Source organism: Oncorhynchus masou, chromosome 30, assembly GCF_036934945.1.
Source record: "Oncorhynchus masou masou isolate Uvic2021 chromosome 30, UVic_Omas_1.1, whole genome shotgun sequence".
Lineage (NCBI taxonomy): Eukaryota > Metazoa > Chordata > Actinopteri > Salmoniformes > Salmonidae > Oncorhynchus > Oncorhynchus masou.
The window spans coordinates 15,040,792-15,056,395 of record NC_088241.1 but is presented as its reverse complement, the minus strand read 5'-3'; the positions used below and the strand labels follow the sequence as shown (position 1 = coordinate 15,056,395).

Genomic DNA, 15,604 nt, shown 5'->3' with positions numbered 1-15,604 from the left:
AGACATCATTTAGGGCCTTGAGCGTGGCTGAAGTGCACCCATGACCAGCTCTGAAACCAGATTGCATAGCAGAGAAGGTATGGTGAGATTCGAAATGGTCGGTAATCTGTTTGTTGACTTGGCTTTCGAAGATCTTAGAAAGGCATGGTAGGATAGGTCTGTAGCAGTTTGGGTCAAGAGTGTCCCCCCCTTTGAAGAGGGGGATGACCGCAGCTGCTTTCCAATCTTTGGGAATCTCAGACGACACGAAAGAGAGGTTGAACGGGCTAGTAATAGGGGTGGCAACAATTTCAGCAGATAATTTTAGAAAGAAAGGGTCCAGATTGTCTAGCCCGGCTGATTTGTAGGGGTCCAGATTTTGCAGCTCTTTCAGAACATCAGCTGAACGGATTTGGGAGAAGGAGAAATGGGGAAGGCTTGGGCGAGTTGCTGTGGGGGGTGCAGTGCTGTTGACCGGGGTAGGGGTAGCTAGGTGGAAAGCATGGCCAGCCGTAGAATATATACATTTATACGCTTATTAGTTGCTGCTGGAGTGAAGCATGTGCTTTTATAAGCCCAATCATTGCGTAACAATCCTAAATGAGATTGCATGTTAAGATGGTCACGAAAAAAAAGCTATTATTTTTATTTCTCAACTGGTAATTGAGGCACACTTCCCATTCGCCATTCAAGTGCATAATGGCAACGGTAGGCAGGCTTCAGCGCATCACACACCCCTTTGCAATGAGCTGGAGGCAGTAACATGTGCATTTTCAAAACATATACGTCAATGTTTGAAACATGAACGTTTTACCTCATATTATGAGGCATGTCTTACATTGCTTCAAAGTCAGATCCGACCATAGAAACGTGGAGGCAATTCTTTTATAAAGACTTATGCCATGGAATCAGTAGCCTATTTCTCTCATGTTCGATTGGTTTTCAAATCAGCTTTCTTTCATTGTCTAGCAGTTAAATTAAAATGTCAAATGTCCAGCACCACATTTTCCTAACGAAAACCCTGACACACACATACGGAAACAAACACAGACACGCAGCTTCTAGCATAAAACATTAACGCCTGTTACTGCCAAATCTTGTTATTTACCAGTACATGCTATAGACGCATTTTCTTTTGCAGATGCAATCAGTGCTTTTGTTGATCCTTGTCCAGTCAGCACAATGAGATAGTGATGGATATGGGATCTTGTGTTACTGTGTGTGTGTTCTGTATGTCCCTGCGTGTGTGTGTAGTGCACCCAGTGGTGCATACACCAGCGTTAGTGTTTATGAGCTCATGATATCCTCAGGCAGTGCAAAGACAGCCCCTGCTCTCTCCAGCTCTGCCACTGAACAGGCTTTCACTACACTTCTCCCTGTCAAACAAACTGCCAGTCCTCTGAACACACAGACTGGACACCAGAGTACATCTCATATGTTTTCCCCTGGATGGAGGGTCACATCCTGTGTCCCAACACCGTTGTTGTAGAGCTGGAAAGTCAAACACTCCTTTTGTAAACAGTAGCCTTCCAACAACAGCCTCTATCTGGTGGTATATAAGATAGGAAAACAGAACATACGGAACACAGCCAGCTTGAGCCACACTATTAGCCATCTGTATGTACTAGTGAGCCTCCTCTTGACTGAGAGTGTGGACATATTTAAAGCACCACAAAATTAGCAAAAGATTGCACAGCTATTCAGATCATTGCCAATTAGATTTTCTTTCTGGGTTCTGCTGTAGATCCTATCCCAAGGATTAATCTGCCAGCTGTTTATTTTTGGTTGAGCTGAGAGCGCTCCACTATCTTAAACATTGAAAAACAGGCCATGCAGTGGGAAAGAAGCTGCAGTTCCTAATTGTGGATGTTCTGCTGCTCTTATTTGGCTAATTGTAGGTCTTTTGGAGTTAGGTTTCCATTCAAAAACAGCACATAACCACATCTGAATGTGTACTCTGACTCCACCCCATCTTTGAATGGAAATAAGACTACAGTACCATAGGGTGGAAAAAGCCTCTCCTTCTCAGCCACAGTGCTAGACAGCCAAGCATGTAAACATTGAACTAAGAAGCTAAATGCAGTATGCAGATCGTGCCTCCTTCTTTCCCCAGCGTTTACTAACATATTCAAACTGTCCTCCTCAATATGGCTGCCTGTCACCAACATCCGTGTAACCAGGGCAAAGAGATCTCAAAAATGCACATCATGTGAATAATGTGTTTATGTGAGACAGAAAGAATCACTGTCCACATTACCATTTTATAACCGTGTTAAAACCGGGTCAAAAGTAGTGCACTATATAGTGAATAGGGTGCCATTTCAGATGCAGCCCAGCGCCTGGTTCCTGCAGTCTGTGGTCCCTCCCTCCCAGTCCAGTAGGTGTCAGTACACACTGCCCAGTCAGTCACAGTGAGGGCACAGGCACACCAAGGAGGGAGGGATCCAGCCCCAAATCCTCCATCCGGTCTCCACTGCCCCCAGGGGGGAGAAAGGAAAATAGGGCACAGCTTAGATGAGAGGTCACCTTCCGTTGATTCTTAATGTTATTATAGCAAGTGAACTAATGTTACAACATACTATGGTATGGTAAAGGTCTGCAATTCCAATTCATATTCATTATAGTGGTGTTTTCTCTTCCTTACTTACTTGGCTTAAACCTCCACCATGGCTCTCCACATGGTTTGAATAAAGGGGGTTTATTCATTAGACCTACACCTATAACCTTCCACACATTGTCATTTCTTTATAATAGAGATTAGATGCTACTTGAGACACCTGCCAGTCTGTCTGTTTAGAGACTAGCAAAGAGCTGAACCAATCCAAGGCTTACCGTAGAGGAGCAAGGTATTCATAGGGCAACATTTTTTATTTCAATGGGGATTCTACATTGAGCATGCTTTTTAGTCAAGGAAAGCCCATAGAACCTAGCCAAAAACATCCCCAAGTAGCAAATTCAATTTTTATATATATTTTTTTTTTTATTTTTTATTTAACCTTTATTTAACTAGGCAAGTCAGTTAAGAATAAAAACGTATTTACAAGGATGGCCTACCAAAAGGCAAAAGGCCTCCTGCGGGGACGGGGCCTTGGATTAAAAATACAAATATAGGACAAAACACACATCACGACAAGAGACACCACAACACTACATAAAGAGAGACCTAAGACAATAACATAACATGGCAGCCACACATGACAACACAGCATGGTTGCAACACCACACGACAACAACATGGTAGCGACACAACATGGTAGCAGCACAAAATATGGTACAAACATTATTGGGCACAGACAACAGCACAAAAGGCAAGAAGGTAGAGACATCAATACATCACGCGAAGCAGCCACAACTGTCAGTAAGAGTGTCCGTGGCTGAGTCTTTGAATGAAGAAATTGAGATAAAACAGTCCAGTTTGAGTGTTTGTTGCAGCTCGTTTCACTCGCTAGCTGCGGTGACCTGAAAAGACGAGCGACCCAGGGATGTGTGTGCTTTGGGTACCTTTAACAGAATGTGACTGTCAGAACGGGTGTTGTATGTGGAGGATGAGGGCTGCAGTAGGCATCTCAGATAGGGGGGAGTTGGCCAAACAGGGTTTTATAAATAAGCATCAACCAGCGGGTCTCATGACGGGTATACAGAGATTACCAGTTACAGAGGAATATAGAGTGCAGTGATGTGTCCTATAAGGAGCATTGGAGTCAAATCAGACGGCCGAATAGTAAAGAACATCTTGCCGCTCGAGAGCACCCTTCCCGATCTATAAATTACGTCTCTGTGATCTAGCATGGGTAGGATGGTCATCTCAATCAGGGTTAGTTTGGCATCTGGGGTGAAAGAGGAGCACTTACGATAGAGGAAACCAAGTCTAGATTTAACTTTAGCCTGCAGCTTTGATATGTGCTGAGAGAAGGACAGTTTACCGTCTAGCCCCAAGTACCTTTATGAGGTGACTATCTCAAGCTCTAAACCCTCAGAGGTAGTAATCACACCGGTGGGGAGAGGGGCATTCTTCTTACATGACCTTTGTTTTGGAGGTGTTCAGAACGAGGTTAAGGGCAGGGAAAGCTTGTTGGACAATAAAAAAGCTTTGTTTTAGAGCTTTTAACACAAAATCCAGGGAGGGGCCAGCTGAGTTTAAGATCGTATCATCTGCATATAAATGGATGAGAGATCTTCCTACTGCCTGAGCTATGTTGTTGATGTAAATTGAGAAGAGTGTGGGGCCTAGGATCGAGCCTTGGGGTACTCCCTTGGTGACAGGCAGTGGCTGAGACAGCAGATGTTCTGACTTTATACACTGCACTCTGTGAGAGAGGTAATTAGCAAACCAGGCCAAAGACCCCTCAGCGACACCAATACTCCTTAGCCGGCCCACAAGAATGGAATGGTCTACCTTATCAAAAGCTTTGGCCGTCAATATAAATAGCAGCACAACATTCCTTTCAATCAAGGGCAATGGTGACATAATTTAGGACCTTTAAGGTTGCAGTGACACATCCATAACCTGAACGGAAACCAGGTTGCAATCCAGAGAGAATACTATAGACGTCAAGAAACCCAGTCAGTTGATTATTGTTTTTCCAACACTTTTGATAAACAGGGCAAAATAGGAATTGGCCTATAACAGTTAGGATCAGCTTGCATCCCCAGCATTCCTATGTTCTACCTACCAACCTTTTCTCTATAGTCATCACTGTGTTAGAGACACATACATACGACAGCCTCTTGAAATATTAAAAGTTTTAATGCCAGTGCACTTTTTCTCAACACAAATGTTCATCCTTCTTCATTCCTTTCCACACAGGCCTGGCTACATTGCAGAGATCTGAAACAATCAATATATATTTTTTAATCTAATTGACAACATAATGGTGTCGGCCTGTGTGTATCTTCTCTTGGAAGAGTCATTACAATTATCTTAAAGATCTGTCAGTTACAAATTCAACCATGACTATAAATACTCTTACAATCTGTTGAGTCAGACACCCACTCCTTTGCCCTCAGATTGAGGCAGAAGGACATTCACAGTCTGGGTATTTTATCTGGGTCAAACTCAAAACTCCTTCCAAGCATCTTTATACAGACTAGTTCTGCATAATGGGTTGTGGTGTCCACACCAGATGAGAGCCTTGTGTCGTAGCTAGCTGCCAGGCTGCCTTTGGATTACCTTAGCCAAGATAATGGTAATAGTGATGGCATGGTACTGGAGCAGGTCCAAGTCGACACAGTCAGAGATAATGACCTCCTCAGACGAGCTGAGCTCTTTCTGTTCAGTTACGCTGTCCTGCCCTTTGGACAGGCTCAGTCTACAGCTCCCCCAGAGGAACAAACAAGCCACATCACACCAAATCCCCACAGCACGGTGAGATAAATAAAGCATAACAACTCTAACCCCCCGCCCCACCCACCCTAAAAAACAGACATAGCCTAAGTAACACATCTACGACAATAAACAACAGCTTTGCCCTCATCATGTCTGCAGCAATTAATAATCTTTTTTTTAGAAAATAGTCCAAAATAGTTTCTTAGTCATTCAACACATGACCACCCGCTTTTCTCTCAGCTCGGTGACCTAATTTGCCACTAGAGGATGAAATGAAAGGACCAATTATCTACAGGGATCTCTGAAAGGAGAGGAGAGCAGTGGAGGACAAACAGTATCAAGTGTCAGGATGAAAGAAAGACTCCCAACACATGAAGGAGAACATGAAGACTGACCAGACAAAGCCATGTTCCAAACTAGATGACATAGGTCATGTTCAGTAGGGCATACTGTAGCAAAACATTTTTAAATGGAAAACTAAAATAAGTGTTTCTTATTGGATATGTTCAGGTAGTCGTTCCCATGATTCCCTCTGTTTTAAAAATGTTCTCCATACTGGAACGTGACACAATCATATTAGCATCATGATAACTGAGAAATTCCCATTCTGATGAGCACAGCCATAATCAGCCAATTGTAAAAACGACTGTTACAAGGGCAACAAGCACAACTAAACAGATGAATCATAGAAAAATACATGACAAAAAATAAATGACAATATCAGAAATAAATAGTTTTTTGTCCTGTCCTGATTCAGCACTGACTGTCTCCATAAATAGGCCATTGTTTGGTGAAGAAAGAAGAGAGCCTCACTAGCCATGAAACCATCAGGGATGAGAATATCATTCCACAAGGTAGCTACTTACAGAGTCCTGTGGAGAGAATCTGCATGTCTCTTCCCTTCTCACACTATTCAGCTCATGAACAAGCCAGGAGGCAGCAGAGAGGAACGGCTCTCACTAGAATAGCTTTAGCTCCATGGACCAGGGACCAGTGAGGACCAGGGAGGACCAGGTACCAGTGAGGACCAGGGACCAGTGAGGACCAGGGACCAGGGAGGACCAGTGAGGACCAGTGAGGACCAGGGACCAGTGAGGACCAGTGAGGACCAGTGAGGAAGGATGGTGCTTGTTATCTGCTATCTCTGTGTTCTCCCCAGTGCTCTGTATGAGCATGTCAACAGGCCCCTGTGCTAAGAGCTTTGGAATAAAACCAGCCAAACCCCATTCAGCTTCCTTTACATTACAGTCAGTGCAACACCACCACCTCCACCCAACCCAATCTCTGGACCATGAGAGCTATTTCTGCCTCCCTATTGGTTGGTGTGGGGGAGGAGGGCCCTTCCAGAGGCTGAAGATGGGAGTGTAGAGAGGACTAGAACATCTCTCTCACATGCATCAGTGCTCTCTAGCAACAGAACCGGCAGTGCTCTCTCTGAGGTTGTCTCCCGTCCCATGTCCGTCCTCTGAGGTGTGTGTGTGCATGAATGTGTGTGTGTGTGTGAGAGGGGTTGCGTCTCCCCCCTGAGGGCAGTGCCTGCTGTCAGGCTGTGTTTTGTCATTCTCTAGGCAGGCTGAGTGCTGCTGCCTGTGAACTGACTGACTCTGGGGGGGACATTGGGGCCATGGACACAGCAGCAGAGGTCTGGACAGGTGGCTTAAACACCAGAAATGACCGCCAGACACTCTGTGTCCCAAATGGCATGTTATTTCTTTTATAGTGCATTACTACACTCACTCTCTCTCGACTACAAAGTACTGTGAAAGGTGTGTTATGTTGTAACTTGTAACAACTGTAAACCAGTACATTAACTTCAGCCAGATCCAGCTTTCCTGAAACAATGTTCCTTTTGGCAGCGCACCACATTAACTCATCTATAGTAATCCATTCGTGCTGACCACATTACACTAAAGAGTCAAATCCACAGGTAACAAGCTAATCCAGAGGAAGTGGTAACATGGATGTGTTTTGGGTAAATGAATAATACCCAGGTTGAGGTTGCTGTGGCTGGAACGAGGTGTGATGATGTGTTGCCTTTCCTAACACCCAGGGTTAGCCTGGTGAAACCAGACTGAAACAGTGGATAATGCATTGTTCAGTGTGGTTGAACCAGGCTAACACAGAGAAAGTGAGAAAATGAGCAGAGGCTCAGCGGCAGGGTGTATTAATAGGCGACCTGGATCACTACCATGCTGCCTCTCTGTCGCCCAGCCAGGACGCTGAGTCTCTGAGTCTGATCTGAGACCAGTCAGTGTTTGTCTTCATCAATTCATCAACATACCAGGACTACAGTCTCAATCTGCAATAATGGACGTTTGAACCACAGTAAGGCCTGTGTTGTCTCGGTCTAAAAAGACTGTTGGTTTCTTGCAAGTCATTTGATTACTTATATTATTATATAAATAAGGCTCAGTGCTGTCAAAAACTCAGTGCAGTCAAATAGTTTTCCTGTGTTTTATATATATTTCCACAATATCAGGTTGGAATAATACTGTGAAATAAAAAATATATATAATAATGCCATTTTATTGTAATAGCTTTTGAAAAGATCGCTGGAGTTATGGCATGCCTGGTGACATCACCAGGCGGTCAGTTAGTTAATAGACTGCTGCGTCGAGGATGCCTATTCCTTTATGACATTAGGTGACGCCTAATGCTGTCCGTAATATGAATGTGACCTTTCTAAATCCATTAGCTCGATGAGAAGGTAGTAAATGATTGTGCTTTCACTGTCAGTTTTGATTTGCAGTTTCGCTGCTGTAGCTAAATGCTGTAACAGGCTCTGCTAGCTGGCGCTGACTGGGTCTTTCTCAATATTTGCCACATGGGCTTTTATTCGCATTCTAATGCTGCAGATGATCCTTCGTGCTGTTGGAATCACACAGTGTGGTTGGTCCACCCGTTGGATCTCGCTGTCTGAATATATAATAAACATGGACATGGCCTGCAGACTGGCGCAGTGGTCTAAGGCAGTGCGAGCCGTGCCACTAGAGATTCTGGGTTCGAGTCCAGGTTCTGTCCGTATCGGACACGACCGGGAGACTAATGGGGCGGCGCACAATTGGCCCAGCGTCGTCCGGGTTAGGGGAGGGTTTGTCCTGTGGCGGGCCAGGCCAGGGCATGCTGACACAGTTGCCAGGTGCACGGTGTTTCCTCCGACACATTGGTGCGGCTGGCTTCCGGGTTAAGTGAGCATTATGTCAAGAAGCAGTGTGGTTTGGTTGGGTTGTGTTTCGGAGGACGCATGGCTCTTGACCTTTGCCTCTCCTGAGACCGTACGGGAGTTGCAGCGACAAGACTGAAACTACCAATTGGATATCACGAAATTGGAGAGATAAAAAACGAGGTCAAATAATAATAACCATGGACATGGCTGCTAGGGTTGGCTCAAACAGTCTGACAGATCCTGATTCCCCCAAGCCTTGGTCTGTTTTAACCAGAGAAGGAAGTGGTTTCTGGAGCTCATTTGATATTCTGTTATACTCCGCTCCATAGAGAGAGGCCAGGGTAGGGAGGAACTAAGGGAGGGGAGCTGGGTTGAGGTGGTGACACTTCAGCTTTCATTACTGCTCATGAATTATTTCCATGTCCCTTGCGTATGAAGACACACGGAGGCAATTAAGGAGTGGGAACGGAGAGACTCAAGCAAGCAACTGCTCACAGGAAGGGGCCTGGAAGCGGAAGAGGAGGCAAGGAGGAAGGAGGAGAGTGGAGGCATGTTAACTTAACAATTAGCATTAAGACTGGTTGTAATGGAGTAAAGAGCACTGTTACAGTAGGTGGGCTGTGGGATTGGGTTTGTTGTGTTGTGCTGAAGGCAGGAGAGACAGGGGGACAGGGGCAGGCAGACAGGGTGGAACAGGGGAGCAGGGTCGAGGCATCATACAGGTTGTCACCGCCTCCTACTGTTAGGGGCCAGGGGGTGTAGAGGCGTAGGGAATGGCAGCATGGGGTGTATGACATGGAGACAGCTGTGCGGGGTCATGTAGTCAGGGGAGTAAGGGAGAGTAAATGAGAGCAGTGAGCAGCCTCTAACAGGATCATCATGAGGTGCTGGGCTTATAATGGTACAGCTTGGATCCTCACAGCAACGATAGAGTTTCATGAACAGCATCATATTCAGCGAAGGATGACGGCAGATGAGATTAAAACATGATAAAATACTAAAAAGAGGAGACAGAAAGATATATATATATATATATATATATATATATATATATATATATACAGAGAGAGAGAGAGGAATAGAGAGTGAGAGAGAGAGAGAGAGAGAGAGAGGAATAGAGAGAGAGAGAGAGAGAGAGAGAGAGAGAGAGAGATATATACAGTTGAAGTTGGAAGTTTACATACACCATAGCCAAATACATTTAAACTCAAATCACAAATCCTGACATTTAATCCGAGTAAAACTTCCCTGTCTTATGTCAGTTAGGATAACCACTTTATTTTAAGAATGTGAAATGTCAGAATAATAGTAGAGATAATGATTTATTTCAGCTTTAACTTATTTCATGACATTCCCAGTGGTTCAGAAGTTTACATCCACTCAATTAGTATTTGGTAACATTGCCTTAAAATGTTTAACTTGGGTCAAACGTGTCGGGTAGCCTTCCACAGCTTCCCACAATAAGTTGGGTGAATTTTGGCCCATTCCTCCTGACAGAGCTGATGCAACTGAGTCAGGTTTGTAGGCCTCCTTATCCGCACACGCTTTTTCAGTTCTGCCCATACATTTTCTATAGGATTGAGGTCAGGGCTTTGTGACAGCCACAACAATACCTTGACTTTGTTGTCCTTAAGCCATTTTGCCACAACTTTGGAAGAATGCTTGGGGTCATTGTCCATTTGGAAGACCCATTTGTGACCAAGCTTTAACTTCCTGACTGATGTCCTGAGTTGTTGCGTCAATATATCCACATCATTTTCCTGCCTTCATGATGCCATCTATTTTGTGAAGTGCACAAGTTCCTCCTGCAGCAAAGCACCCCCACAACATGATGCTATCACCCCCGTGCTTCACAGTTGGGATGGTGTTCTTCAGATTGCAAGCCTCCCCCTTTTTCCTCCAAACATAACAATGGTCATTGTGGCCAAACAGTTCTATTTTTGTTTCATCAGACAAGAGGACATTTCTCCAAAAAGTACGATCTTTGTCCCCATGTGCAGTTGCAAACCATAGTCTGGCTTTTTTATTTTGGAGCAGTGGCTTCTTCCTTGCTGAGGGGCCTTTCAGGTGATGTCGATATAGGACTCGTTTTACTGTGGATATAGATACTTTTGTACCTGTTTCCTCCAGGGTCTTCACAAGGTCCTTTGCTGTTCTGGGATTGATTTGCACATTTCGCACCAAAGTATGTTCATCTCTAGGAGACAGAAGGCGTCACCTTCCTGAGAGGTATGACGGCTGCTTGGTCCCATGGTGTTTATACTTGCGTACTATTGTTTGTACAGATGAACGTGGTACCTTCAGGCTTTTGGAAATAGTTCCCAAGGCTGAACCAGACTTGTGGAGGGCTACAATTTTTTTCTGAGGTCTTGGCTGATTTCTTTTGGTTTTCCCATGATGTTAAGCAAAGAGGCACTGAGTTTGAAGGTTGACCTTGAAATACACCCACATGTACACCTCCAATTGACTCAGATCCTGTCAATTAGCCTATCAGAAGATTAAAGCCATGACATAATTTCTGGAATTTTCCAAGCTGTTTAAAGGCACAGTCAACTTAGTGTATGTAAACCTCTGACCAACTGGAATTTTGATACAGTGAGTTATAAGTGAAATAATCTGTCTGTAAATAATTGTTGGAAAAATGACTTGTGTCATGCACAAAGTAGAAATTTGTGGAGTTGTTGAAAAACTAGTTTTAATGACTACAACCTAAGTGTATGTAAACTTCCGACTTCAACTGTATATATTTGATTTCACCTTTATTTTACTAGGCAAGTCAGTTAAGAACAAATTCTTATTTTCAATGACAGCCTAGGAACAGTGAGTTAACTGCCTGTTCAGGGGCAGAACAACAGATTTGTACCTTGTCAGCTCAGGGATTATGAACTTGCAACCTTTCGGTTACTGGTCCAACGCTCTAACCACTAGGCTACCCTGCCGCCCAGTATATGTATAATGTATAATGTATATATATATATAGAGAGAGAGAGATATATACAGGGTATATATAATCTTTGCACTAGTAATAGAAATGCTTTTCTGTTCAGAATAGCTGTACTCTATAATTGAAAATGATATTGTGAGCTCACATGCTACGCAGCCCAGGTAGGACCTCAGCAGTGTTGTCATAGACATATGGGGCACATGACCAACAGGCCTGCAGGAGGAGGGTGGGACTAAGTCAATTACTGGGTAACACTACTTCCCTCTTCCCTCCCCCACCACCACATCACTCTACCACTGTCTGTAGCATGCAGCCCTCCCTGGAGAACGAACACTGCTGACAGCTAGGACCTCTCAGGGATATATGGAGAATAATATAGGGCAATATACAGTATAGTGTGATATATATCATTATTATACAGTGCAATATTGCACTGGTCATGTTAATGTCTTCACAACACTGGTGGCTCAAGAGGCAATACCAAGGTACCTATTGAGACGGGATGATAATCTGCTAAGGTTCTTCTATTGTGCTATTTAACAATTGGAGTCATCCCGAGTGGCGCAACGGTCAAAGGCACTGCATCTCAGTACAAGGGGTGTTGCTACAGTCCCTGGTTCGAATCAAGGCTGTGTCACATCCGCCGTGATTGGGAGTCCCATAGGGCGGCGCACAATTATTTTAGTAAAATATCTATGCGCCTTTTGCAGCATGTCTTGCTGAGTGTGGTGACACTGACAAACTGTCATCCAGGACATTTATCTGGATGCAAACAGAGAACCAAGCTGTACTGCTGCTGTATAAAATCACACATTTATGGAAATAGGATCCTCCACCTGCTGTACATCGCTCCCTGCCGCGTAGCAGAGAACAGTGAAAACACTCTGGACTCATTCTGTGTGTAAACACGAGACTTAATGGTCCTCAAAGGGATTTCCTGGAATTGCTCTTAGAATAAAGATGGCAGCCAGAGACGTGTCTCTGTTCTTACATTAGAGAATCCTGCTGCGCCATCTGAGATGCATTTGGCTGTATATAGGATTAATGACAATAAACCATATGGGCAAATGGTTCACAGAGTAAATGTCTATTGCTGCTACTCACTTCCTACTGTATGATCGTATTCATCTCATTAATACAGTCTGAGGGAGTGTGTGAGCGAGAGCTAGCGAGCATCTCCTCTCCTCCTGCTTTCAACAGACATGAAAGGAGTGCTCTCATGTTTTAATGCATGGCCTATCCTAGCCCTCCTAGCGAAGTCCTCCTAGCTGAGCCCTCCTAGCCCAACCCTCCTAGCACAGCTGTCCTAGCCCAGCCCTCCTAGTCCAGCGCTTCTAGTCCAGACCTCCTTGCAAAGCTCAGCCCTCCTAACCCAGCCCTCCTATCCCAGCCATCCTATCCTATACCTCCTATCCTAGCCCTCCTAACCTAGCCCTCCTAGCCCATCCCAACCCAACCCTGTCACCATAGCAGGTCTGATCTCTACCGACAGCACAGGCAGAGGTTTGGCAGCGGCCAAAGACAGACGCTCCTCTGGAGAGCAGATATTTGTGTGTGTGTGTGTGTGTGTGTGTGTGTGTGTGTGTGCCTCTGTCTCTCCCACAGGGACACAGAACAGAACAGAGCAGAACTGCTCTTACTAATCCTGATCCACAGCAAGCCCCAATTAAGGGAGAGACAGTTCTGTGTTCTGCTGGGAGATTATAGTAAGGTTTAGCCTATACACTTCAATCACACACAATCTTACACTTTCTGTTCTGCTAAGATCTTCCACAAAAAAATGCATTGCTATCAGTATGAAAGACAGGCAAAGAATGATCATAATGCTTGCCTGAAAGACATACTGATATTCTGTATTGGACTGATACAAGCATATCAATATGGAAAGAGAATTGTAATTTGTTCACAAGAACATGACACCTAGCGCACATGGTTGATTTTTGGCCACCAGCAGAAGGTAAGCTAAAATAATCATGACATAACATAGCCTACTTCTCCTACCTACGTAGCATTCAAAATATCCAAAGGGAATTTTCAGCAGATAGAAAAATGTTTGGTCAACTTTATTGAATAATTCACACATAACCGTTTTCCCCTCTAGCCAACACAGAACATCTTTAGTAACAGCAGAGTCAGCATATATCTTCATTGAAACTCATTATTAACCCTATATAATTAACTTGGCAGATGAAACACCTGCAAATGAATGTGCAGCATTGAACAGGTTCATCATAGTAGATACAAATGTGTTAAATATTTCACTTCACCAAACAGAATGTGGAAAACAGAATATGCTACCGATCAGTAACCAGTCCGTCTAGGTGTGAAGTTTGGACTATGTGTGTTTTTCAACACAGGCCTTCTGAACAGAAAGAACACAGAGACCGTGATGGCATTCAGTTAATAAGCAGGTGACAGTCTGGTTGACCACGTGCCAACTAGTCAAGTGCGGTGAAGTGTAGCCATGTCTGTGTGTGTGTGTCTGCGTGTGTCACCTTGTGTCACCTAGTTGAGAAATAAGCAGGCCAGTGACCAGTTAGCCATGAAGAATGTCACGGGTGAAAACTCTATACTACATCAACCTTCAAGACTCCATATAGAGCCTAATAGGAAATGACGACACACAAGAAAGCATCCATGATGAAAGAAATACACCGGTAGTGTCACGTCCTGACCTTAGTTCCTTTTTTATGTGTCTATTTTAGGTTGGTTAGGGCGTGAGCTGGGGTGTGCATTCTATGTTTTGTTCTATGTTTGTATTTCTATGTGTTTGGCCTGGTATGGTTCCCAATCAGAGGCAGCTGTCAATCGTTGTTTCTGATTGAGAACCATACTTAGGCAGCCTGGTTTCGACCTTGATTTGTGGGTAGTTGTTTTCTGTCTCTGTACCAGACAGGACTGTTTCGTTTTTGTTATTTTAGTGTTCAGTGTAATTAAAAGATCATGAACACGTACAACGCTGCACCTTGGTCCTCTCCTTCTTCCACCTACGACGATCATTACAGGTAGGCTCTGATGGCAGTGATGAGGAAGTGATGAGGACCTTCAGTTAAACCAGACCCTCTGTACTTAACTTTCACTCTCAATCAGCTGGAGTGCACTAAGGGCAGGTCACTGGCAACAGCAGCCATGTAATATACTATATATTATAGCTGTGTATGTACAGTATACCCATGTACCCAAGCAGAGAGATAAGGGGAGCTCAAATGAGAGGTCTTCCATGCTCTCTCTCATAACGAGATATGATAGGATCGGTTTCTGTTTCTTCCCCAAACCTGACCACAAACAGGCATAAACAGATATCTGAGAGGGTATCCCAAACCTGACCACAAACAGGCATAAACAGATATCTGAGAGGGTATCCCAAACCTGACCACAAACAGGCATAAACAGATATCTGAGAGGGTATCCCAAACCTGACCACAAACAGGCATAAACAGATATCTGAGAGGGTATCCCAGACCAAGATGCCTAGTCATACGCGTAGCACAATTATACAATACATTCCAAGACAAAGCAAAAGAATGAAGTAAATAAATTACCTGCTTGTTGACTGGGTCCGTCCAGTTGGGCTCACATTTTGAAAGAGGGAGAGAATCTAGAAAAATGAAGATGAAAAAAGAATAGTCAGCGAATGAACGCAGTGGCCTGGCTTTGAGAATCTCTTCTGACCTTGAGCATGTGATTATTGCCTGCAGATGAGAGGACAAGGAAGAGCTGCTTTGATCCCAGTATCTGGCTAGTCAAAGACATGAAACAGCATGAGACATGGGTTGTGTCACAACTGGCACCCTATTCCCAATACAACAGTAGTGCATTATACAGAGAATAGGGTACCATTTTGGACGTAAACAGAATTGAACATGAAGCCACCAAATGACTTACAGCTGACAAACTAATACAGGAATGAATCATGATATAGAATCCCTGAGCGGGAATCTGCAGATCTTTCTACCGCCATCCGCCTTTAAAAAATGATATCTTTGAATCTGGAATGCTGGATAATTCACCTGGAGTCATTAAAGTTAAACACAGTCTGTCATCGTCTGCTCTGATTTTTACAGTGGCATATTACAGTGGGTTAAGTGAGGCTTTCTCTTCATTCTGACAGACTGACTCACTTCTACGTCTATGGCAGTACTGTGGTGTTGTGGGCAGTACAGCCCTGTTTTCTTTCTGGGTCATTCAT

At 44.1% G+C, this 15,604-nt stretch overlaps 1 protein-coding gene across 1 annotated transcript in view; it reads right to left on the bottom strand.

Annotated features, from left to right (window-relative positions):
* Window positions 1-15,604, bottom strand: part of LOC135521590 (triple functional domain protein-like) — an 84,107-nt gene that overhangs the window by 57,669 nt on the left and 10,834 nt on the right. The window contains exon 2 of the mRNA XM_064947312.1: window positions 14,958-15,013. The gene's annotated coding sequence lies outside the window, so the exon portion shown is untranslated. The remainder of the gene's footprint in view (window positions 1-14,957; window positions 15,014-15,604) is intronic.